The 24926-nt window shown below is 40.1% G+C and overlaps 1 long non-coding RNA gene across 2 annotated transcripts in view; it reads left to right on the top strand.

Annotated features, from left to right (window-relative positions):
- Window positions 1-4805: 4805 nt before the first annotated feature.
- The window catches only part of LOC130171829 (uncharacterized), an 82793-nt gene continuing 62672 nt past the window's right edge, over window positions 4806-24926 (top strand). For both annotated transcript variants that reach the window (XR_008828209.1, XR_008828210.1), the window contains exons 1-3: window positions 4806-4845; window positions 18703-18775; window positions 20292-20438. This is a non-coding gene — a long non-coding RNA (uncharacterized LOC130171829). The remainder of the gene's footprint in view (window positions 4846-18702; window positions 18776-20291; window positions 20439-24926) is intronic.

The following is a 24926-nucleotide window of genomic DNA, read 5'->3' on the forward strand; positions in this document are numbered from 1 at the left end:
ATACTGTAGTGGGATATGGAGCATTGTCAAGAATCAACACTATTTTTGGAATTGAGAGGCCTGATCAAATACACTGAGTTTTACAGGTGCTCTGTAAAAATGATGATTAGGTACACAGAGGGTTTAATTATTGATAGATTTCCAGCTAACGTTCCACACCTGTCAACCTCACAGGAATATTGAGTCACTGCTTCCTGTCAGTATTTGTTGGAGAGGAAATATAGTAGTTCCATTTTATACTGTAACTGCTTCTAAAATCATAACACACCGTAGAAAATAGAGGTAGAAGACGTGCACTGTTGTATGGCACAAATGTACCACAGCAGGTACATAATGGGCCCCAGGTGTTGCCTCAAGTTATGTGTTTTACAGTTTTTATATGTAGATAAATAAATTGGTTTTGTAAAATATTGACTTTGGTAATTTTGCATCATTACATTCTAGTCACTTTGGGTACAAAAGCTGAAGGCACAAATGGCACATATACAGGTTTCTCCCACAGCAACAAGCTCTAATATTTATTCCAAAATAATAACTAATTTGTAATTTGTATGACTGAATGTAAACGCACAGTATGTAACTTCTGTCATCTTTCAATCAAAACAATAACAAAAGATGGCATTTGGTGACTTTATGAAGTAGCATGGGATCATAGGAGTTGTCATCTTCACCACCATTGCTATCACATCAGTCAGCTTCTTCCAGTTAGGATTCCCTCAGTGTCAGTCGTTCAGGAGGTTTTTACCGGTACCCGAATCATCCACCAAGGTGTCCTCCTCTCCATAACAAACAGACCAAAGATATAGAATAAAACGGTTTCACTTTAAGAATCAGTGTTTCCCTGACGCTGCTCGACTCCTCTTGGAGGGGCCAAGAGCATATTTGTTTGGCTTGTTTCTCTGTAAATTTAAGATCCAGACGTTTGATGATTAAAATCCTTCATCCAGTTAAAATACATAGTTGAAAATGACCAAGTGACAGACGACCAAATGAAACGCACTGTTACCTTGATTCAAATTACTCATTCGCTAGGTTTGAAAGTTACTGGAAAATTTTGGGATTATGTCATACAGAACTCTACAAAATATTAAACACAGGTCTAGTCATTTTTAGACATTTTAATTTTGAAAAGTGAATTGTTATACTTTTAAATAATAATAATAATAATAATACATTTTATTTAAAGGCGCCTTTCTTGGCACTAAAACAGGCAAGCTAAAACAGTTGTTCCCACAAACATGGAACGTTTGTAGATTATCTTAGTTAACTTGAGAAGAAATTAAATTCTACTAATATTGACATTTTTGTGTGGATACACATGGGATTTGGAATTGTTGTCAGGTTGATCTTTAGTATATTTATTGTCACATTAACTAATAAACTGTCAGCTACTTTAAGTTGACTGAACCAACCGCTAACACCAGTTATGACATTTGAAATTTGAAATAGATAGCAAAAAGCAATGGATAAATGGTTGAATATTGGAATACAAATTTGACTGAAAAACAGAAAAAAAAAAAGAAAAGCAAAAAGGCCAACGCTCAGCAATGACAGTTCAAAGATCACTATATCAAAAATGAAAAAAAAGATCTATACAGTATGTTGGGGTTGAAGGGGCACTTCAGTTAGTGGCTTGTAAGTGTTATAAGAGTTGATACATGTACAGTGCTGCTGATGTTTTCAGTCAGACTAGTCTAGTCATTGCTTTCCCATCCCCAAGTTACTTCATGTGTTCATCATGTGTGCTTTATTCTTTTCTCCCACAGCCACCAAGGAGTTTTAGCCATAAATACATAATTTGTAGAGCATTAATTCACTGAAATGTTACATAGGTAGAAACATTTTTACACCATTTGCTGATAATTGGCCGACTCAATTACAACGGTACAATGTGATTTTCACTTTACATTTTTAGCAGACATGTCTCTTCCCCTGTGAGGAACACACAGGTTGACAGGAAAAAGCTTGTACAATATTCTCAGCATGAACTCAATATCTACTTCTGTTGCAATTAGCTGTACGCTATTCTTCACTGAGCAGTCCTAGAGCTTCAGTGAGTCAAAGGCAGGTCTCCTGAGTAAGGCGATGAAAACTGGAAATGGGTGTAAGTACCTCCATGAGAGATTTAATTATCACCATTAAATATTCAATGATCAATAGAATTTGTTTTAGCCGATCAATAGGTGGCCAGGCCTGAGAAGGACAATGTGCATAAGTTACTATTTGCATTTCAAAGCAGCTTGTGTCACGTGGCCCCATTGGAAATCCATACCATTTTGTTAGGCTGTATTTCATATTTAGCTGCTTTATCCCCTTATCACTGACTGCTATTGATTCCCTTCCTTTTATTTACTGCCTGCAAACTGCCTTAGGTTTAAAATGTCAAAATGTTTTTAGGGAATCCGATATACCTCGATCTGCCTTCCTCATCCCATATCTAGCTCTTTATTTATCTCCCCCTCTGTCTCTCTCTCTCTCTTTAATGCCCTTGTCTCTCTTTCCTCTCTCTCCCTCCCTCACTCTCACTGCTCCTCTCAGTAGAGTTGGAAATTAAACCCTGTCATCTTCCCACCCACCGTACAGATCTCTGCTCACTCGGGTGTGAATCTGCACATTATTCAAATAAATATCTCAGTAGTGTCAGGGGAATACTCCAAGCCACTTCAAAGATACCAACCTACCCCCCAACCCTTCAATGTTGCTTGTTCCTGCTGGAGTCCTATTTTGTTTACCTGAACTGGCTCTAATGGCTTGTTTTTCCCGGCACCTATCACATGTTCAAGAGCAACATTTAGCCAAGTTCAAGTGCATGCATGTTCAGGTCTCACCCAGGCTTTGATTGTTCTGCAAGACTGAATATGATATTGTTTCGTTTTGGCCGAAAACATTGTTCCTCTCTGTTTTTCTCACAGTCTTTCATCTTAAAACTATGTTTCATACCTCTTTCTAGCTTTGTGCCCTCTTCCTTATCCCCCATTGTTTTCCTCCACCTCCCTACTCCACCACCTTTACAAATTCATCTAGTTGTTTTCCCCACTCTGTATGTTGTTCAAAGATGCCAAGCAGACTGTGTGTACAGAAGGGATGGGCCCTCTACAGATGGAAACACTGTTGATCGAAGGCCATGCAAACACAACCCAAACCTACTATATGCTTGAGTTACATGTGCACTTAAATAATCTAATGAACTAATTTCAGTTACACTGTACACTTTAATGTTTATTATGTAAGGGTATTAAGGTAGATGCAGTAGGATGTCCATGATGGGCAATGCTTTTGTGTACAGATAGATAGATAGATAGATAGATAGATAGATAGATAGATAGATAGATACTTTATTTATCCCTTAGGGGAAATTCATGAATTAAATGGCAAAGAAAAATACAATTAATTAAAGTAAAATATGTGTAATCATTTGTTTCAGTTTATAATATATATCATATATCATTCAATAATCTATATCACACATACACAGAAATGCACATATTGTATTAAGTACATGCATGTGCCAGAGAAACTAAAACAAATTCAATCAATACCTCTGCAATAAATATTAGCCTGGATTATATTGTACAGGTGTTACGAACTGTATGCGGGCGAATCTCAAGTGACAGCTAAAACACTGATGAGGGTCACATGACCAGCATGGTGCTCCTCACACTGAGCTGAACATGTGCTGCGAGTAGAGAAATATTGAGTTCCATCCATTATGAAATGTCTAACAATGGCTTGGTTACAGTGCTGTGTGCTCTGTCTGTTGAACTATATAAAACAGCTTCTCTATCTATGAGCAGGCATATCTATCACAGCAGCCCTCAGCCAGGAGACTGCGGAGGTCAGGGAGTTAACCTTCAGAGGCCTGAGGGCTGCATGAAGCATCATCAGTGCCATCAGGATCCATGGCCTCAGCACTGCCGCACAGCTGGGGGAAGGAAAATCTGGATGGCCTGAATGGGTGTGTATGTGCGCATGTATTTATTTTCACATCTGTAGGTGCCTGTGCGCATCTGTCTTGGTAGTGCAACTATTAGGGTCATAAATGATGGTTAAGATGTTGCTAGAAACAAACTCAAAGGCAGAAAGTGACACAAGCTGGTTAGAGTACAATGCGTTAGTCTGGCTATTAATATGCAATTTATTGTCTTGAGGAATCACTTGTAAATTATGAAAATAAAATAAGTATATATTTATAAAGTATGATAAAATGAATACATAGGCCTACCTTTTTATGATAAATACTAATAAATCTGCGGTTGTTCCCTGGACACTTTTTGTCTAGCTTCCCTCTCAAATCCCTTTGCTTTAAGGTTTTTGCCTAAGAAAAACTAAGACTTTAATTTATATTCAACAGCTAACGGAATACCATCTACCCATTAGTTGTGAAAGTGCACTACAGACGCAAAAAGTTTTATTGTAATACACAATGTAGGTACTGTATTTACCAATACACAATGCACATACACAATAAGAGATTGACGTGAGTACATGTTGGTTACAACCTAAAATAAATGATAACCTGTATAGTTTAGTTATTTTGTTATCTCTAACACTTGTTTAACTTCATTCTGCCTCTTTATATTTTTTGTTTCTGAGATTGAGCTAATATTAATTATTCAGTTACTTGAGAGAAACTGGGCACACTCCTGCAGACAGCAACAATGAACACAGTGTACCTTAAGGAGTGACTGCCACCCGTCAATATTTGGAAAAGCGGATCATGCGGAAGGTGAATGTAACTCCTCCCACCTGGACAACGTAATGCACGCACGCGCAGCGTTTGACGTTTTATTGACCTCTCTGTGCAACGAAGAAGCTGCAGGGCCGGCCCGTGTGCCTATAACTTAAGTAAGTAGGCATTTCACCACAAAATGACAACTTTTTCAGCTGGTATCTTCAATGGTGATATTATTTATTTAGCTAATTCACCAACAAAACGATCTTACCTAATTACCAGCTACAGGAACAGGTGTTTTTAGCTTTCTAGCTTACTAGGTCTAGCAATATGTAGCAAGCTAGCTAGGTGTAGCAAGCTAGCCTGTGCCTTAATAAGCTAGCTATCTGTGTCTGTGGCTTCAAATGTTGACAAAGGTAAAGAGAAAAAACAGTCAGTAATCTGTTTTTGAAGAACTGGTCAAACATTTAATCTAAAAATGTCATAAACAGTATCCCTAAATTAATATATATTATTTTATATAGCTTAAGAATTAACTTACTTAAGCTAACTGTCAAAAAACCTGTAAGATATTTGTAGTGACAGAAAGAAAGAAAAAAAGAATAAAATCTATCTATCTATCTATCTAGATTCTTGAAATTTCCCTCTCGGTATCTATCTATCTATCTGAGGTATTTCCAGTCTTTTGAATTTCCATGATCCAGACTCCTGCTCCTCAAAACTGCGTGGCGTCGGTGTGATTATACACGGTGAAAGACATCACTCATGATTGGGCTGGGACACTTCAGCTTGTATGTTTAAATTGCTCCCAGCAGTATCCTTAATCTGGGTGGAAATCAATACGGCTTTTACTGTCACACTGGAGGGGCGTGGACCATGTATTGATGTTCAGATGTCATTTCAGGGGGATTTGATGTTTCTGTCCTCTCTTCAGTGAGGAGATGGCACTGTAGATCAACTGATGGTGTCTGCTTCCTTTCTCCAGGGTTTTACTGGGGTCTGGCGCTGCTTGTGTGTGAAATTTTGGATGTAAAGATCAGTGTGAACGTGCTGGGCTTACAAACGAAAACAAGCAGAAAATGTTTAGAGAAAGATGTCATTGATTATTTTTCGAAAGGAAAGCTGTTTGAATTAAAGCCTCATATCTTAATGGGATTAACATCCTAAGCTGCAAACCCAGTATGAATGCTCTGAATGGACATTATCACACACAGATGACAGCACACCCACACACACTTAGGGACTTAAACTGTTGAGTGTCTCAATAAACTGTTTGTGCTGTTAATGAATTAGACATTTTTTGGTCTAATTCTGTTATAATGCAGATGTTTTGAATTTGTATCAATACTGGATAGAGATATTGGTGAGGTAGTAAATACACAAAGAACAGGGGGGAGCAAGAGACGATGATGTTGAGTGGAGTGAAGAATGAGTAATGTGTAAACCACAGTACTGGATACATATTCAAAGTCATGTATACTTATTTTTTTAAGACTTCTTGATAACCTATTTTTACAAATATTTCAGATTTATTAATCTATATTTAATGCACCTAGTACTAGGATGTGAATTTGTCCCACTCAAATGCATGTCATAAAGTTTGTGAAATTCTTTGTGTTTTGTCTTGTTAAGGGTTGAACGGTAAACAAGGAAGGAGCCATAGCAAATTGGTTATGGGAGAGAGGTGCAAGCAACAGGTGCTTACTTCTGTTTGGACGAACTCAAACCTGCAACATGTCTTCCAAGCAAGCAATATCTCTTACTGTGTCATTCCTGTTGCTTGTGCTGGGTCCACATCACAGATTCTGATCAAGGTTGCTTGTGGAACACATTGAACACTTATCACAATTTGTGGTTAACAGCTGCTCAGAACACCAGCAGGTATGGAACTGAGGGATGACTGATGTCATTCCAACCTTGTCCACCGTCAGTGTCTTGTTTCTTTTTAAAGCTTCCCTAGAAACAAATGATTGGCCTTATCAGAGTATTAGGGAAAATTCAAAACAATATTGTTTAACACAGAAATTAAACACTTAACAATTAGTGGTCTTGTTTACCTTGAATCCTAGTAGTTATTTAAATTATGCATTATTGATCTTTAATTTTTTTGTTAGCTTTCTATACCTGTTCCATTAAGCACACTAGATAGGCAGCTTGCTTTATGTTGCTGTGTTTATCTCTGTAAGCACCCCTACTACCTCATCCCTCCTTCCATCTCTCTCTTCCCTTCGTATTTATAGATTTACCTCGCTACTGTCAGTCATCCATCCCTCTCTGTCCCTGTCCTACTGTTTCTCTCTATGGAGTCTTGCCTCCTCCTCCACGGCAGCCCGTGAGCCCTAGAGTCACATTTCAGGCCTGGCTGCTACTTAAAGGCCCATAATCTGCTTGGCAAATGGCTACAGTGTGGCGGCCTTAGCGGAAGCAAATTATTCGCTTTAAGGACTCCTGCTGCTGTGGGACCCGGGGCTAGTGACTGGTGCCGTTAACATTAACACTCACACAGTGCACAAGCCGTCATTATTTATTTAGCCCGTTAAGTGTTTAAAGTGGAAGGGGTCTACAGGGACATAGCATGGTTGATGAAATTATTCCTCATATATATATGGTTAAATCCATCAGGGAAGGTAGTAAGATGAAGACTTTCCTACAATTTTAGATTCAAGGTCTGATTACATGATAAAAGACTGAGGGTGCTGGTGTGCTTGGCCGACATGATAGTATTACAGACCTCACAATATCGGAGGAATTCACTGTGATGTATGTAATTTGAATGTTTCCTGGGCTGTGTGTGAGAGATAGCGAGACAGTGTATGTCTGCGTGTCAGACAAGATTTATATGCAAAAGTGTTTGTGTTCGCAGTCGTGTCTGACACAGTGTTACCAATTGGCAATTCCACATAATGCCACTCTAACTAACCTCACTTGTTAAGTAAGCACCGGCTGAAGATAAATATCGATATTGTCTACCATTCACAATGTCACAGGCATCCCTGATTCACCTTGAAGTGTGTGTGTGTGTGTGTGTGTGTGTGTGTGTGTGTGTGTGTGTGTGTGTGTGTGTGTGTGTGTGTGTGTGTGTGTGTGTGTGTGTGTGTCTGCGTCTGCGCGTGCGCGTGTGCGTGTGCGTGTGCGTGTGTGTGTGTGTGTGTGAGAGTGTGAACACACTGTTGTGTCTGTTTTTCTGTGTCCAGGTGCATCTGTTTGATCACAGTAATAGACAGAGGGGATAGCATATTTGTTTTCTCTATATGTGTGTGGAATAAGAAGTCCCGGCATTAATAAGTAATCACTGGATGTTTTCCCTCCCATAACATGTTGGACCAGCAGCACTTGCCCCCAGTAATGACACCATTACAGGACTGAAGTAGCCAGCAGCTGAGAGTGTACCTCTGGGAATCTCCCCCCTGTCTCCACTCTGCCTCACCTCCTCGTCTTAAGGGCTGGGAGGTTGTCTGTTGCACCTGAACTTGCAGTGGTGGACCCTCAGTGCAACTACACAAATGCAGCTATTCCTTTTTACAATTTACATTGGAAATTAGAAATACACAAACAAATCAGATATGATACATTAGCACATAAACGTGTGGTTATGCAAAGCATAGCCTCTGTTAATGCAATCCAGCATACCTGTAAAAAATACCAGCATCTGAATGCAATCAACATCTGGGTGGAAGTTGTGTGAATGTGTAATTTGTTATACAAAAGACAACACACAGAATAAAAAGAGTGAAACGGAGCTACTATTTATTAGATAATATAAACTATGGTGATGGCAAGTAGAGACAGAGAGAGGGAGGGGGACTGAACAGATTGAATGGCTAATGAAATGGGTACCTCCAGGCCTGAATAAATTCTCTGGTCTGGCGATCCCCCAGGATGCTGGCCTCCCAGGGAGATTAATGACCACTGGGCCATGGTATAATGAAGTAGTTTGCCTTGGCAATGTGCTTGTGAATTCATCACAGTGTCCACAAGTGGGCTGGCCGAGCACAACATCTTTATAAATCCCCTGCACTCTTCTCTCCCGCTGCTGCTGATTTATGGTTCCGCTACCCTCAAATGGTTTAGCCCCACTCAGTAGACCCCGCCCTGGCTGACCATCACTATCCCACCGAAATCCAGGTCACTGCACTGATGGGGAAGAAATGGGAGGCTAATCAGATAATGGGAGGTGAAAATGGGCAAGAGTGAGTCGGAATCTTCAATCTCTCAACTCTTGCTCCGCCTGTCTCTGTTTCTCAGCGTCCGTCTCACTTGTATGCACATAATCCTGTGAAAGGTGATTCACTCTGTTTTGCAATTTGTAGATTTGTTGTCTGCATTAATTTCTTCTACTCTATATTTATAGAGTATTTATTTACTCTATTGTATTTATCTAATTGGCCTGAGGATTGCTCATAACCTAAGAGGTGATTTAAACATTTACAGATTATTACATACTTTAATTAAAGCATGCCAATATTTTAGATGGTAAACTTGAAGCAGCCTTTGTTCTCTTAGCTCTAGGGTTTGATTTTGTGTTTAAAAAAGGAGAAATGGGGGCACTCCAGTAGCAAAGATGCAAAAAAATCCAGTACCTCAGGAGGTCCAGGTTCACTTCTGGGCAGTGGTGCTTTATGGTTTGAGTGTGTGCCCGGTTGTCAGTGTTTGCAGATGGGAAGGGGGTGAAGGATCATGTCCAAGTTGTTGCATCAGTGACTCCACCTGGTGGGATGGGGTACCTGTGAAAGGGTTAGGGTCCCGGGGGGAATGCAGTTTCAATCTCCACGTGCATTATGCCCTCCTGGTAGCGTTATTGATATGGCCAAAATGTTTTTCTTTAAAGCTTGCTGACAATTCGCAATCATTTTTTTTCCTTCCAATGTAAAAAAGAATATGACATGATTCAAACATCAAATTATTATATTTACAAAACAGCAAGAATAATATAAGACCTGTACCACTTGCAATGCTGCCTTTGTTATGTGTATTTAAAAAATACAGTCTATCCCTTGCTGCTACTGACCGTCAGAACCAGATGACTCTGTATATGTCACGCACAGGCATCCAGTTTAGTACACTGTTCAGTCAACTCAGTGATTTTACCTCTTGAACCAGAGATATTGTAAATTAACACAAACATAGAGCCACAGTCACATCTAAAGCTAGATATGAGTGTTGTATTCACAGTGAAGTATCCAGAGCCAGCAAGCCATCTGAAGTCACAACAGTGCTATGATGGTTTTGCACATTGTGTGACGATTCAGGATACAGTTTGCAGAGCTGTTGTGACTCAAGGCAGCTGATGGGAGTTGCCGTCATCTAAGTTATTTCTTGACTTTTCTGTGTTCTTGTTGTAAAAACCTGATCTTGGTAATTTTACACGTCATGTAACTGTCCTGTGAAAAGAAGCTGCAGGTGACTGAATGTGCTGTATATGTGAGGAAATTAATCTCCTCATTTATTGGTATCTTGAATTGTCTTTCAGACAAGTGAAAATACAGCTGTGAATACCAAAATCATGTAGGTCGTTTTCCTGTCCTTGCTGCACCTACAGTAAAAATGTTTTTTTGGGGCAAAACAGTGCGTGCCTCTTCATCACCCTGATCTGCAATTAGTTTTCCCTATGCCAGGAGATAATACCAATAGAAGTAGATAATAGAATGAGCAATCCTCACATATACAGCACATTCAGTCACCTGCAGCTTCTTTTCACAGGACAGTTACATGATGTGTAAAATTACCAAGATCACTACAGATTTCTTCAGTTTAAGGCAATTTTTCAGTATTTACTGTAAATGATGGTGGCAGTCTGTCAAACTGAAAGTTACCTAAATGATAAATAACACTTTTCTAGTCTTATTTACCACTCGACGTGCTTTACAATACTTGCCACATTCACCCATTCACTCATCACACTCATACGCACAGTCATACACTGATGGAACAGCCACAGAGTTGTGCAACACTGGGGCTCATCAGTACTCAGCTGTTAACAGGCTGGCAATGTCCAGCAACAGGGGGCACAAGCCTGTAACACATTACCTGTACCATGTGGGGTTCAGTATCTTGCCCAAGGATACTTTAAGCCTGGAGGAACCGGGGATTGACCCGATCTATCTCCTGAGCCACAGCCGCCCTACCTCTGCTTCAAAAAAAAAAAAAAGTGACATTCTGACCAACAAATTTAACTTGTCAGAATTTCATCTCTAATATCATAACACAATTTATGTAAAATATAATTAGAGAATGTTTGTTTTGACCAGTCATAAATTACTTTTATCTGTAATATATCCACAATGTGAATCTAGTTAAGCTAATAAATGATGAAATGATAAAACAGCTTGCCAGATTCCTTGCTTACACACATAGCGCTTATATCCAATTCTCCTATTCTGTCCTGAAGCTATCCTCTACACAGTTACTTAGCAATGACAAAATGGCCATAAAAAGAATGAAATGCCAATTTTCTGAACTAAAAGACTGTGCAACAGTGCAGCAGCAGCAGAGCAAGTGTATCAAACAATGATTTATACATCTGTAATCCACACTGATATACAACAACTAACAGATTCCCCAGTGGTCTCAAGAAGGGAAACCTCACAATGATCCACACATTAAAACTTTATACAGCCAAACTCTCATTTCAGCATGTGATGGATGCTGTGTACACCTAATTGTTAATAAATGTTGAATATCTCCAGTGGATAGCTGAGTCCTAACTGCATTCCCACCGAACGCCAGGCATTTGTTACAGGCTTGTGCCCCCTGTTGCTGAGACATTGCCAGCCTGTTAATGGCTGAGTACTGATGAGCCCCACTGTTGCACAACTGTCAGGCTCATAAAGCCTGTCTGCTTGATAACTGAAGCTCCATATGGAATAGTGGCAAGGAAATTAAAGGAGAACAATAAAGCATATTGAGGGATATTTAGATTAAAATGCGTTTAATTGGGTTCTTTCCTAACGCAGTTGAGATGTGTTCTCACGTAGCCGTCCGTTCTGCGGGTGCCCTTTACTAAAGCTAAATGATGCTGCTGTCATGGTGTTTGTAGCCTAACCTGGTAAAGATTATTAATGAGTGCAATAAATCCAAATTGCATAATAGGAAGTTATGAAAAAAGGAATGTCAGAGTTAAGTCTAATGAGTATTTAGTTTGTTTACCAAGAGCAATCGTTACCCTGTGCCATGTGTACTTAGTAATTGTCAAAGGCTTTACATCCCCATTCTTTCTCAAGATGGCTTATCTTAATCTACAGTGTCTTATTTTTCTTGGAAAGGGATGGATGAGTCGAGTAATTGTACAGTTGACATCGGCTTAGACAACATCATCCCCTTAGTCCCCAGCTAATCCTACAGAGTGATAACAATAATGGGAAAAAAGAATGGAGATATTTTTTTTTTTTTACAAAAGAAGATATGGAGTTTAATTTGTAATTAGCTGCAGAGGTCAAAGACTTGATCCGCCATCTGAAGGTTATCCTCCCTTATTTTTTTATTTTTTTCTCCCTTTTTCTTTTTCCATTTCCCTCTCAGTAGTCATCCTCTGAATCAGATTATGACCTTGTTGTGAAAAAGTCAAGTGTTAATTGTGTGCATGTGTGTTTGTGTGTGCGTTTAGAGGAAGATCAGTGAGTAAAAATGTGAATATTTCCCTTATGATTGCTTGACAGTGTGAAAAAGAGGAGTATGTATGCGTTTGCACTTGTGTCTGTGTGTGTGCACATGTTTGCTGACGATTGGAAGTGTAATTTATTTTGGTTGGGGGGGGGGGGGTTATGACCCTGGACCCTGGACCCCCATCCACTCGCCCCCGGCCCATCTGCCCTGCATCAGACAGCTCTGTGTAGCCCCTTGGGGGCTTTGAAGTAGCAGGTTTGCCCTCTTTGCCCGTATGTGTTTGTGTTAGTCTATGTGTGGAAAATCAGACCTTTTTGCTTGTGTGTGCATGTGTGTGTTAACGTGGACGTGTGTGTGTCTGTGCTAGTATTGATCCCCCCTCCTTTCTTATAATGAAGTGGAACTACATCTCCATTATGAGCTGCTCTGCCATTGGCTGGAGGTAATATGAAATTAGCTAGCGTGCCGTGAGCCTGTCAGTATTGATTTCACTATCCAGATTACTTGTTACAAAAGAATAGACCTGTCTGTGGCATAATTGAACAAGTTAACTCCTTGTCTCATAAAATGTAGGCCTGTATTGATTGTTAGAGGGGAGGGCTCTGTGATATGCAGAGAGAAAGTAAGTTGCATGGGTGTTAACTGTGAAGAGGTGCTGATGGTTTCTTTTCTTCCTCGCCAGTGTCATCTTGACGTGTGGATCAAGGCGTTTTTTGCTGAGTTGCAGGATTGTGAACAGCAGATGACTTGTGTTCCATCAGCTTCATGTTACACACATTTTTCATTTTTCCTCTTTGTCATTTTTCATTTCATTTGCCTCAAGATTTGCCTCAGTCCCGTTTTCAATTTATTACCATATGTAAAAGGTGTCAGAGCTTGACATTGTCAGAGCAGATTTACTTTGGTTTATCTTGAGTGACCTGTTTGTAAGTAGAGCAGCCGTTGCTTGAGTTGTGATGAGGAATGATGATGATGGCTGCAGAAGCCTCTCTATCTCACTCCTTTGCTCCGCTGATGAACTGGAGCACGCTAGTCCTGTCTAATCACACTTGGCAGATTTGTGCCATGGAAAGTGAGGTGTTTAACAAGCGTCCCGGTCCATTAATTAAGGGCCTCCTCAAGAAAAAAGGGGAGAAAGTGTGTTCAATAATTTACATGAGCTAAAGGCAAATAGAACAGGCTTTGCCCACAGAGAGAGGAGAAAGATACTGTGGTCTCTTAGCTGTATACATGGGTGAAGCCAAATGGGTGGATACAAAAATATCTATATGCACACACAGATACACACTCCTCCCCACCTGGAGTGTAGTGAGCTTTTAGCATGTTAACCCTAGCCAGTCAATTTTGAAGCAAAGTGCTTCATGAAACCTCTGTTTAGGGCACTTTCTACACACTGATCTTGGTTAATGAGAAAATGGGGCTCAGTCAACAAGAAAAATGGGTGGTTTAGTCAGACAAATTTCCCATAATTGTTCATTGAAGAGCTTCAGTGAAGTACGGGCTTCTCTGACCAGGTATGGGGCAAAGGACGGGGTGATAAATTGTTTGATGTAAGCCTGATGCTGTTGTCCCTAAAACAGACATGGAAGGTACAGCACCCCCCACCCCCCCACCGACAGGGTGAGGGGTTAATGAAATGCTCTTCCACGCGCCGATTTCCTGCACTCCACTGCTGAGTGATAAGTAGCTAACCAACGAAGCCTGTAATTACAATCTTACAGAAACCGGCCTGATCTGTATATAAATCTCACCATCCAATTACAAGATGTAATAATTCTGCACTCAGGCTGGTAATGAGGTCTAATACTGGCGCATGTGATAATCCCCTCTGGATGCGGGCTTGATCAGATGTTGGCTTTGTAATTAGACTGGCAGAAAATCATTATTTCGTGTTCGGAAAAAAATGAGGTTGGTGGGAAGTTAATTTTCTTCCCATTCTCTGAAGCGCAGACAAGAATTTAATGATTTAATCATGATTGTTAGCTATTTTGCAATCAATTTGTAATGATTGTGTCGCAACAGAGGCTTTCAGGGAGAAGGGCCTGTAAAGATTGAAGGTGTCATTGATATGGCATGACTCTGTCAATAGATCTATACACTGTAATGCTGATACTCTGAGGAGTTGATGTATCCTTACATGCATGCATGTGAGTGAATGTGTGCATGTGTGTGCATGCATTTTTGTTTTTGTGTGTTGTTGGTAGATCAGATAGGCAAGCTGATAACAGCCACTCTTAATTGTTTAACAAGCCTGAGCTAAAGATTAATACTGTTATTCCTTTGTATCAGCTGGAAGAACAAGCATTTTCCTCTTCACTGTCTCAGTACTGTTTTGCCATAGAAAGAGAAAATGTTGTATTTTAATTGAGGATTTCTTTGTGAACATACCGGTGGACAGGTGCACAGAATTAACTTCTTATTCACTTCAACAACAACTTATTCACTTTTGGTTCAGAAGTTGAAACTTTAGGAATTTTTGATAAACAAACAGAAGTCATTGTGAGTGAATGCATAAACAAACTGCTGAGAATGCAGATGTTTGTGTGAAAAAGAATCATATAACAAACTGTGCAATAAAAGTGAAAGAGAAAATGCTAAGTAGGAGTGGCTCAGCTTTATGCTTGTGTGGGATTGCTTTATATAAAAAGGGTGATTTCTAAGATTGATAACTTGATTTTCCTTGGAGATATTTTAGCTTTCTACATTAAATTTAAAATCAAATAAAGTATATTATTGTTAATTTTATTTTCCATGTGGAGATCATACAATGTTCTTGAAAACAGAGCAATATATTTTGTCATACAGGGCCCCATTTGTACTATTCCTAAAGCGCTGTGAGTCTTCATATGGTCGTTTTGGAACCTAAAAAAAGGAATACGGTTGAGGAAAGGTTTTTGCTAAATTCTGAGATTATGTTCTGAATTTTTTTAGTGTACATGTCAGGACACGATATCTTTCTCTGAGAAAACACAAGAAAGGATTGTAGCCCCAACCTGTCAACTACAGGAGTTAATACAATGATGTAGATATTTTTCAAATTGAGTCACCAACATTGTTTGGCCATTTAGATTTCTTAAGCACATTGTTGTATGTCTCTATCCAGTTTTATTGTCCTATTTTCCTAGATTGTCTAGGCCGATTGTTTTACACAATCAGTTGTTTAGAGTATTGATTCTTTGATACAGAGCAAACTAATTGTAAAAATATAGTGGCACATCTCAGTTCACATGTTTCAGTTAAGAATTGAAAGCAGTTCTCTAGAGGTTAGCACTCTATTAACAGCGTCTGCTACTGTAGCTCTATGCAGTGTTTGATTGGAATACCTCCTGTTTGATCATCTGAAGCTACTTAGTTTACTGGAGCATCCACCATGCAGTAGATTTAGGCAGTCCTTTGGGTTTGCACTTGGCTCATCTCTCCCCTAATCTCTTGGCGATTGCCGCTGAATACTTTATTGATAGGGAATTGACTCCACTCCTCAGAGCTGATTTCTATAATTGATACTGTTTGAAGTTGTTCCCAGAGGACCAAGCCTTCAAAGGCTGGCTGCTGTTTTGATCAATTATATTAAAGTGCAAACTTTAAAAAATCTGGATTGCATCAATACTGCCTTCTAGCCTGGTTTAATTCAGCAGTGTTATGCAGGTCTAAATAAAAACACGTGTCATAATGACTCATAAGTTTCAGACGGTCATTACCATTGCATGGGTTAATGTATATTATAATTATATATTGGCAATACCGCCATCATCATCAGGGCTCGAGACTAACAGCGATACATGATTTGGAACTGATATTGTTTACATAAGGTATACTATGACCTTAAGTGACTTTTCAGTCTTAGGTGCTTCCAACTTAAAGGATAAGAGCATTGAAGGGATACTTTTTGTGTAAGTATGAGACTTTCCAAATTGAATAATGGGAAACAATATATTTATTATCATCAGTGTAAAAATACTGGGAATGACAGTGTCAAATGTTTTGCAGTTTTGGCTAAAAGAAGTCTAAGTGTCAAGGTAGCATATCTTGAAATATGTATCAATGTTGCTCTCCGTTTTCCAAGTGTGGATACTTTTTAGGCAGCCTTTGTGCTCAGCCTTCATCCTAGTTGCCCAGCCTCACGCCTCCAATTTGCACCTCTGCCTGGCTGAAGGCTCCTCAGAGACGCTTGGCTGGAGCTCTGGGCCACTGTGCCTTTGGACCTCTGAGTCCTACACTTCTGTGAGTTGGAAAGAGGAAGAGGGAGCTGCTTTACCCAGCCCTGCCCATTCTCAGCCCCAGTCTGCCTTAACATACACTCCCACCTGCTCGATACCTCAGAAGAGCTTTCAAGTGCTCTTTGAAAGGGAAAAAGGCAGAAGGGGAAGAAATCAGAGACTGTGCTCTTCCAGGCGCTCAATAGCATGGCACTAGCCTCTCTCAGCTCCCATGACACCACTCTCCTGCCCTCTTCTCTGTTCTTGGGTTTTTCACTCAATTTATTTTTCTGTTTTTTTTTCTTCTCCTTCTATCTTCTCTCTCTTATGACCTCATCTTCCTCCTGACTGCCATCTTGTCCCAGGCTTTCGGTATTTTCTTATTCCTAGAGCTGCATTAGCTATAAACCGGGCCACTAGTTTTTTAGCCTGCATACAGAAGGAGAAAAATGAGAGAGATGACAAATATGTGTATGTGGAATTATAGTAGTACAGTCACCTCTTGTATTTGGCCCCAAAGAATGAATACATCACATCTGTATATTACTGTTATCATTTTGGCAGTTGGGAATCATAGCTGCCACAAAACCTCCCCAGCCCGCTGAGTAAATCTCCTCATGTCCACTGCCCATAGCAAAGGTGCCCAGTGCTGAAGTTAAATAAAATATTGCCATCGGGCTATAAAGATAATTAGTCTTGTCTCATCTCCTCTCTCCCTTGCAATTAAATGTGACCCCTTTATGTTTTATGGATACCAGCATAAACCCCTTCACTGCTAAAATACCATGTAGATATGAGAGGGGAACTATATTGTAAACTAATTGCACCATATTGGACAGAAGCCACTAGAGATGATACTGTAAGTTGGTATTATTGATATTATTATTGGCTGTATGTAATGAACATGCATACTGCAAGAGCATCCATGAATGTACACTGTCAAAACTCATTCCCGTCCCTCTAACATCTTCACTGTTATAAAGCAGAGACGGTGCTTGGGAAAGCTGTGATTTGAAGACATAAGCCCCAGGCTCCTCATTCCACTCTGCCTCTGAACTCCCCACATACTCCCTGATATCGAGACACATTATAAGTCCCTCCCTGTAGCTCTCCTCTTATCTTTGCTTGCTATAAAACTATCTCAGAGAAATAGGACAGGGTTAAGGTTTGAAGTAATCTGTTTCTTTTCATTCTTCCATGAAACATATGCCCACTTTGTAACAAGGGGAAAACTAATTATAGACTTGTACGGGAAAGATAATACAGTTGTAGTGATTGCTTTGTACCCAGCGCTTGGGTTCTGTGTCGACAGTGTATGTGTACTGTAATGATGGCTTTATCTAGCCCCAATACTCGTATACAAACCTACAAAGCCCTGTAATTATGGTAGATGCCCGCAGAATGGCAGACACACACTGGGGCTTTGGCCATTAGGAGGGAAAGAAGTACCAAGCGTCTATTAAAACTATTTCACTCTATGATTGTGTTTCGGTACATAGGTTATAGTGTGGGCAGTAGCATGCTTGACTGGCAGTAGGCATGCATGCAGTACAAACAAAGTCAACACAAATAAATATACGGAAAGATTTGTTTGCCAAGGCTCATAGGTCAGATCCCCAGTGCAGCAGTTTCCACTCAGCAGTCCTTGCAGACTGTTTAGGTGAATTGCTCAAAGGCCTGTCATTATGTGTAAAGACAGAGTTTATAAGTTGAACAATGAAAATACACCAACAGTGATTGTAACACATGATCATAACACTGGGGGAAGATTTTGCTGTACTTTTATTTATTTTTTTAAACATGAGCACAGTCATCCATGTAGCGTCATTACAATATCAAACTTCACACTTTTTCTCAGCAAGGTAAACAACGTTTACCCAGTATCTTCATTTAAATGTTAACAGTTCAACAAGAGGCCGGCCTTTTGTCATGACATAGCTTCAAAATAAGTTTTGACTTGATTTAGTACCATGTTGTGTGCATGTTTTGAGTGCATGTTTAGTGTGTGTGTTTATGGGCATCTGTTTCCATGAGTGTTTGATTAAAGGTATGTACACCTCTCTGGGTGTGCACAAATACTCTTTGACTGCACATCTCATTAACATTTCATGCTTGTGTTGTTGTACTCCAAGTTTTCTCTTTCTTCGAATCATGAGGTCAAGGAGAGCTAGGGATGTCTCTCACTCTCACCCATGTCTCTTTTCTCTGTCTCTCTCCATTTCCCACATGTAGCGAGTAAGGCAGCGCAGTGTCATCCAGCCGTGAAGCCATTTGGTGGAGAGGAGGAGGAGTGGGCCAGCTGAAGGTCAGTCTGAGGCACAGACAGACAGACAGACCGACATACATACAGAACATACAAAGAATCATGCCTCCATTAGCAGGGCCTGTGTTTACCATGGCAGATACGCCAGGGATTCAGTGGCATATGCTGTAGCCCCTGGCAGCCTCGTGACAGAGCACTTACCATGGAGATGGCAGGCCAAGGCCTGGTTATGGGCCACCCAGAGGCTGTGTCCTGAGGCAATGCTACTGGGCTGGGATGGACAGAGGGGATGATTGGCTCTCCAGTTTATCTACTGTTCCTTTACCAATCTTAAAGCCTTCCTTTTTTGTGCCCATAGAATGGGCTTCAGTTAGCATTGGGAAATTTTCATGAACACCACTAACGACTGTAATGTCTTTCCTGCGGGGGGTTTCGGTGCATTGCCTTTAGGAAATTTTGTTCGGGAAGGAGAATATTCAACCCATGTACTTGTCTAAGATTTTCCCATTAAAAGTTGATGGGCTTTAAAAGTTGTCTAAAAAGAGCTTTTATTGTAGGTGGCCTGAGTAGATGATGTATTGCTGTTGAATACAAAAAGATGTATAATTTTGTTTTATCTACCTCCAGTTTTATCTTTCAATTATCTTCCCAATTCCCTCTTGGCCTGCTGCGGTTTTTCTTTTCTAGGAGCATTTAGTGGGGAATGTTTTAAAAATCTGTGGAAACACTGTATCCCAATGTGCATATGCATATTTAATGACTCAGTTAAGCAATGTCATGGTTGTGTATTATTAATAGGATTGGGGAAACATTTGCAAAAACTGCAGTAATTTATATATTTAAAGACTTCTTATAGCTTGATGCAGCCCACCATACAAAACAAAAGCAATAGGTCTATATAAAAAAAAACAAAAAAAAAACAATTACATTAATATTAAAGGTGTCATGAAGGAGTCTACATGACAGGTAATTTGATTCATGTATTTTTCATTGGACAAGAACCATTCCATGAGTGCTGATGTACAGTATAATTTGAATATGTGTATGTATATTACACTGCACTGTATGTATCAGCACAGCTGTAATTATCTTCAACATTTGGCCTGCAGCATTGTGTCTACAACTGAGTTACAGCTGTACAGGGCAACACTACTCCCTCTCCTGTGCTGTTTCTCAACTATGTTCATTCCAAAGAGAATGAACAAAATCTGTTGTTGGCTGCCTTGGTCTTACAGTAGGATCTTCCTTTGCTCTTGTTAGGGACTTTGAGTGGGCAATATTCCACAGTATGGGAGATGGATAATAAGTGTGTCTGCTTTTTAGCTGGGCAGTTTCAAGACAACTTGGTGTGAAGCTGTCTTCATTAGGACCCTGTTAGACCTTGTTTCACCTGACTGACTGACAGACTGGCCGTGATGAGGCTCCATTAGACTGCTGCACAACTCTCTGTGGGCTGCCTATTTACTGAAGGGCCCCTTCTCTCTCTCTCTCTATCGCTCTCGCTCTCTCTCTCTCTCTGTCTCTCTCTTCCTCCCTCTCTCTTGTTCTGTCTGACCAGGCTAACCCCAGGAGCCCCCTTAACCCACGGTGGTTGAGAGCCCAGTCAATCAGACGCAATGATGTTAAACTCCTCTCCAATGAATACCCTTCACCAGTCATCAGAGAGATTGTCTGTGTCTGGCGGCTGATTAGGAGCTCATCTCAAGTAAGTTCATCTCAATTTACAGTCTGTCTGAAGAGAGGAGCTTGCTATTCTATAGCTCTGTCCTCAACACAAGTACTTTACCTTAGAGCAGAGACACCTGTAATGAGATAATAGTATGGCTTACCAACTTTTAGACTGCCCTTCTCCTTAAAGCATTTAAGCTAGATATCTTCAGAACTGTTCAGAAAAAAACCTCTGTGTACAGCAAGATATCAAAGTGATCATATGGATGTCCTGGCATATGTTTCCTGAATGATATTGGATTAAGCTGACCTTAGAAGCTGCTAGAATCTTTGGACATCATTGTCTTATTGTCAGCATTATTTTGCGGTAAAACAGAACACTCCTCAAGTTTCTTATTGGCTGGATTGGCCATGGCCCAGCACTATATCCATGGATGACTGCCTGAGTGAGTGATAGAACTGATCAAGTTACACCATTGGTTGGCTGAGAGTTTCCTCAAATAGTGACCAAGGCCTTTGTTTGTCTCAACTGCAGAAGGTAACAGGCCTTTATTACAGGGAGGCCTTTTCATTTCTTATTCCCTCTCTTTGATATGTATAATTGGTCATACTAATATTTTAGTACAATGCCTTGTTTTGATCCACTCTCTTTGCTCTGTTAAAGTTACTGCATTACACGTTAATATAAACTCAACACTTCCTGTAACTGTTTCAAATAGCCAAGTGGACAGAAACCTAACTCTCTGTATTTTATTGAGTAGTCTACTGATGTGATGGCCCACCAAGATTTCTCCCAGTACTCCTAATGGCCAGTCAGGCTTTGGACCAGTCTATAGTGAAAACAACAATAAAATCAGAAATGGACCCTCACTGTCGGTGCTTGCGCCCCTGTGACAATAGCCTATTTATTTTTATGTTGACAGAATGTTGGGCTGTTTAGCGCCAAATGGTGCTATCCATGGCACTGGAAGGGGGATTTAATTCTAGCATGTTAAATTAGCATTTAATCTTTAATTTTGTTGTGTATGATGGGGACACCCATACTCAGTCCAGTCATATGCTAGGTTTATACCTAGTCTTGTTTTTAATTTAAAACACTGTGGATGACATGTGTGATTATATAGTGTTGTCCTGTATGTGCATCACATTGTACTGCTAATGTAAAAGTTAGCTGATATGAAGATACTTTAGTTACAAACAAACCTTTTTTTCCTTGATTAAGCCCTTGTTTAACAAGAATGAACAGTGCATTTGTTCTCACAGAGACAGACTCACAAAGTTAATCCCATATCAAGGTTGTGCCAAGACAGGTAGGCCTTGAATTACTGTTTTTGGACTACTTCCTGTGACACACTTTCAAGGAGAGATGAAAATGGGGTATATGGCATTGATCTCCATAATGCATTGCTCCCTGTTGCCAGATAGAGGTGGGTGGGGAAGGCAGGTCAGACAGTAATCCCAGGAGTATCTTGGTGTAAAGAGGTTAGTGGGCAAAGGATTTGATCATGCTCCGCCATTGGGTTTAGTGTTGAAGGATGTTGCATGCTGTGGTGTCAGCCACTGAGTGCCCATCAAGCCAGACAAGTCAATAACCCCCCATCATCTCTCATTGGTCACCCAGAGTGATGCGCCATTGGAGAGACCCAAACCACGTTCTCCCCCCTCCCCCTGTCTTCACCTGTCAAGTGATATAGAGGCAGCAGGGAATCAACCTCTCCTTATAACACTCAACAGTCCAGCAAGCAGCACTTGCATTGACAGCCTTCAAAACTCCTCCACTCTAAAGTGTATTATCACTCACGCTGATGTGATTGCGGGCCTCTCCTCAGAGGTTTATTGTGGTGTCTCTGCCAGATAGCTGCCTCAGGTTCTCCTGTAGTCCAACAGCTGTGATTTGCCAGCAGGAAAGGGGAAGTAGCTTTTGACTGATCGCACCTAAAAAAAAAAAACTTAACAGCAAACAAACCATACGTCAGTCACCCTTGGATGCATGCTGTCTCTTGAATTAACCTAAGGGCTGCTGTAGTGCATGAACAGGGGGGATGTGCAACTGGAAATCTTTGCTCAGAAACAGCAAAAGTTTAATTTGGGTTGTCTGCTGAAAGCTTTGAGGATCTTAATTTGTCAGGAAAAGGTAAACTGATATTATCATCTTGATATGCAAAATTAGCATACATATTTTAGGTATATAGTGCAATGACATTCTTTCAAATTTGATTATATGAATTCCATTAATTTACAAATGCTTTATTAGTGGGAAGTTCATGCTTTTGGTAGTACTTTTGAGGATCGAAATCAGTAAAGTAGAAATTGAAAGCTGTATCCATGCTCTCTGTATATCTATGGAACGACTTTTTAACATTTCCTCATCAGATCAGAGAACATGAAATATATGCTGAAGAAAAGAAATATGACCCCACTCTTTTTCTTCTCCTCAGTTGCTCCCTTTCTTTCTCTGTATCTCTCCCGAAGCTCTTCCTACCACTTTATTGCTCCTTTCCCTTCCTACACTCTGCTTGCCACATACTGTATGTGAGATAAAAGATGAATTCTAAAAAAAACCCTCTCTCTCTTGGACTGCTCCCTTCTTTATACTCCTCTTGGTGCTTGGAGTGTGGAAGAGGTGGTGAGGAAGAGAGATAGAGAGAGAGAAGAGAAGAACAAACAGCCGGCTGTGATAGTGAAAGCAGACGGTCAGACTCTGGCACCAGTACAGGCTTTATGCTTTGTTGTGTAGTTTGGGCGCTTTGGGACCAAGCTTGCAAGATACCGTTGCATACTCTTTTTTAACAGGCTTATACAAGACTCAGTTTTATGTGGAAATAAAAGCAGTGACTGTAAAATCCCATTTTAAGACATCACAACATAAAGAGTGAATTATAGGGACGATGAACGGTCAGACAAACAACTGCTGTCTCTCAGCTGTGCTCCTTTTTTCTCTTCTCTTTATTGACAGTATCTTTTATATACGTAGTCAACTCTCCAAGCGTAGTTTTTTTTCTTTAATTCAACTAACCAGACATAATATCTAACAGGGCAAAAATAGTAATAGTAAAAGTAATTTGTTGATCAGTGACATCATCAGTTACTCTAAGAGGTAAAACCCTGCCATATGTGGTCTTTATCTTGCACCTATGAGTACTACCTAATCTCCTTTTTACTTTGTCAATTTCTGGTGAAATGTTTGAAGGCAAATTATTTACAGCGCATTGTAAATTAACTGGATTACTTCAATGCCAACTGCTCTGGTGCTGAAACTAATGATCTCATTGTAGATGATATTTTTCTTTTTTACATAAACTCAGAATTTACAAAAGTAAGGTAGCAATATGCTCTTCATAGAAAGCCTGGATTTGTAGATTCTGTCTTGCTTTTTGCCTGGAACAGGCGCTGGTGATCCACAGGTGGGTATGTACAGTTTACTGAGGTTTGACATCATCAGATGTCAGAAAAAGAAAGAAAGAGTTATATACTGCTCTGACTCTTGAAGTACTCACTGTTGGTTAGTTGCAATGTTAGCAGTTTTGATATTTTCACATACTTCTGCATTAGCTAAGACCATATGCTGGACTGAGCTCAATGCTGCCTGGCTGGATGCTGCTACACACATGGTTGTGGTTTAGCTGGCTTCATTCCAAAAGGTTCAGTCTGGTACGTCTTTCTATGGGGAATCATGCTGGGGTTAAGGCTTTAAAGCCATCTGATCAGGTGTGATGTGTTAAGATGTTACAGCTTAGATCTACTGTGACCTAGGACCATGAAATATCTTTTTCTGCTGTGAGCTTCAGTACATTTGAACAGGCCTTTGTTAGGCAACGGTTTTCCAGATGTTTTCCCATTGCAACCGGTTTTTGTAGCATTACTAGGCAAGACTCACCATGTCCTTCATATAAAAGGCCAGGATCCAATGCTTTTGAATTGAAATATATATATAAAAAGAAAATATCAGAACTATGTGATGTACACATGGTTTTTAATACCATTTTTCTCATGAAATGAATTGTTTTTAAAGCTTCCTCTTGTAATCAATCAAATTAAATTTATTATTCTCCTAATGAGGAAAACAACTGTTTTACAATGATGCAGTTGCATGTATGCATGCTCACCATGCTGAATTCACATCCACTGAACTGTAGAGCAGGTTACGAGCAGAAACGTGGACTAATCTATTTTTAACAGCTGTAAGCCTGTAAAGTTGACAACCATTGTCCCAAAATGTGGTGGATGTGTAACTAGACCAGTTTAGCTCTGTGTAGGGGTGGGTTTATTTAAGGAGTATGATGTGAACATCAGAGGCACACACTGTGTTGCTATGTAATTCTGGTTTGTGACGGTCCCAGGGCACTGTGTCCCAGAGCCACAGGAGCATGTGTAGGGAGGATTAAGACCTCTTAGACAGACCCCATCTTGTGGTGAAAGACTCAATTACATTCACCTCTGTGCTCTCAACCTCCCATCTCTCACAAACTGCACCCATGGCCTTTATTAGCATTCTGTTTTTCCATCAGATTAGATCAGGGTATAA

This window comes from Seriola aureovittata, chromosome 1 (assembly GCF_021018895.1).
Source record: "Seriola aureovittata isolate HTS-2021-v1 ecotype China chromosome 1, ASM2101889v1, whole genome shotgun sequence".
Lineage (NCBI taxonomy): Eukaryota > Metazoa > Chordata > Actinopteri > Carangiformes > Carangidae > Seriola > Seriola aureovittata.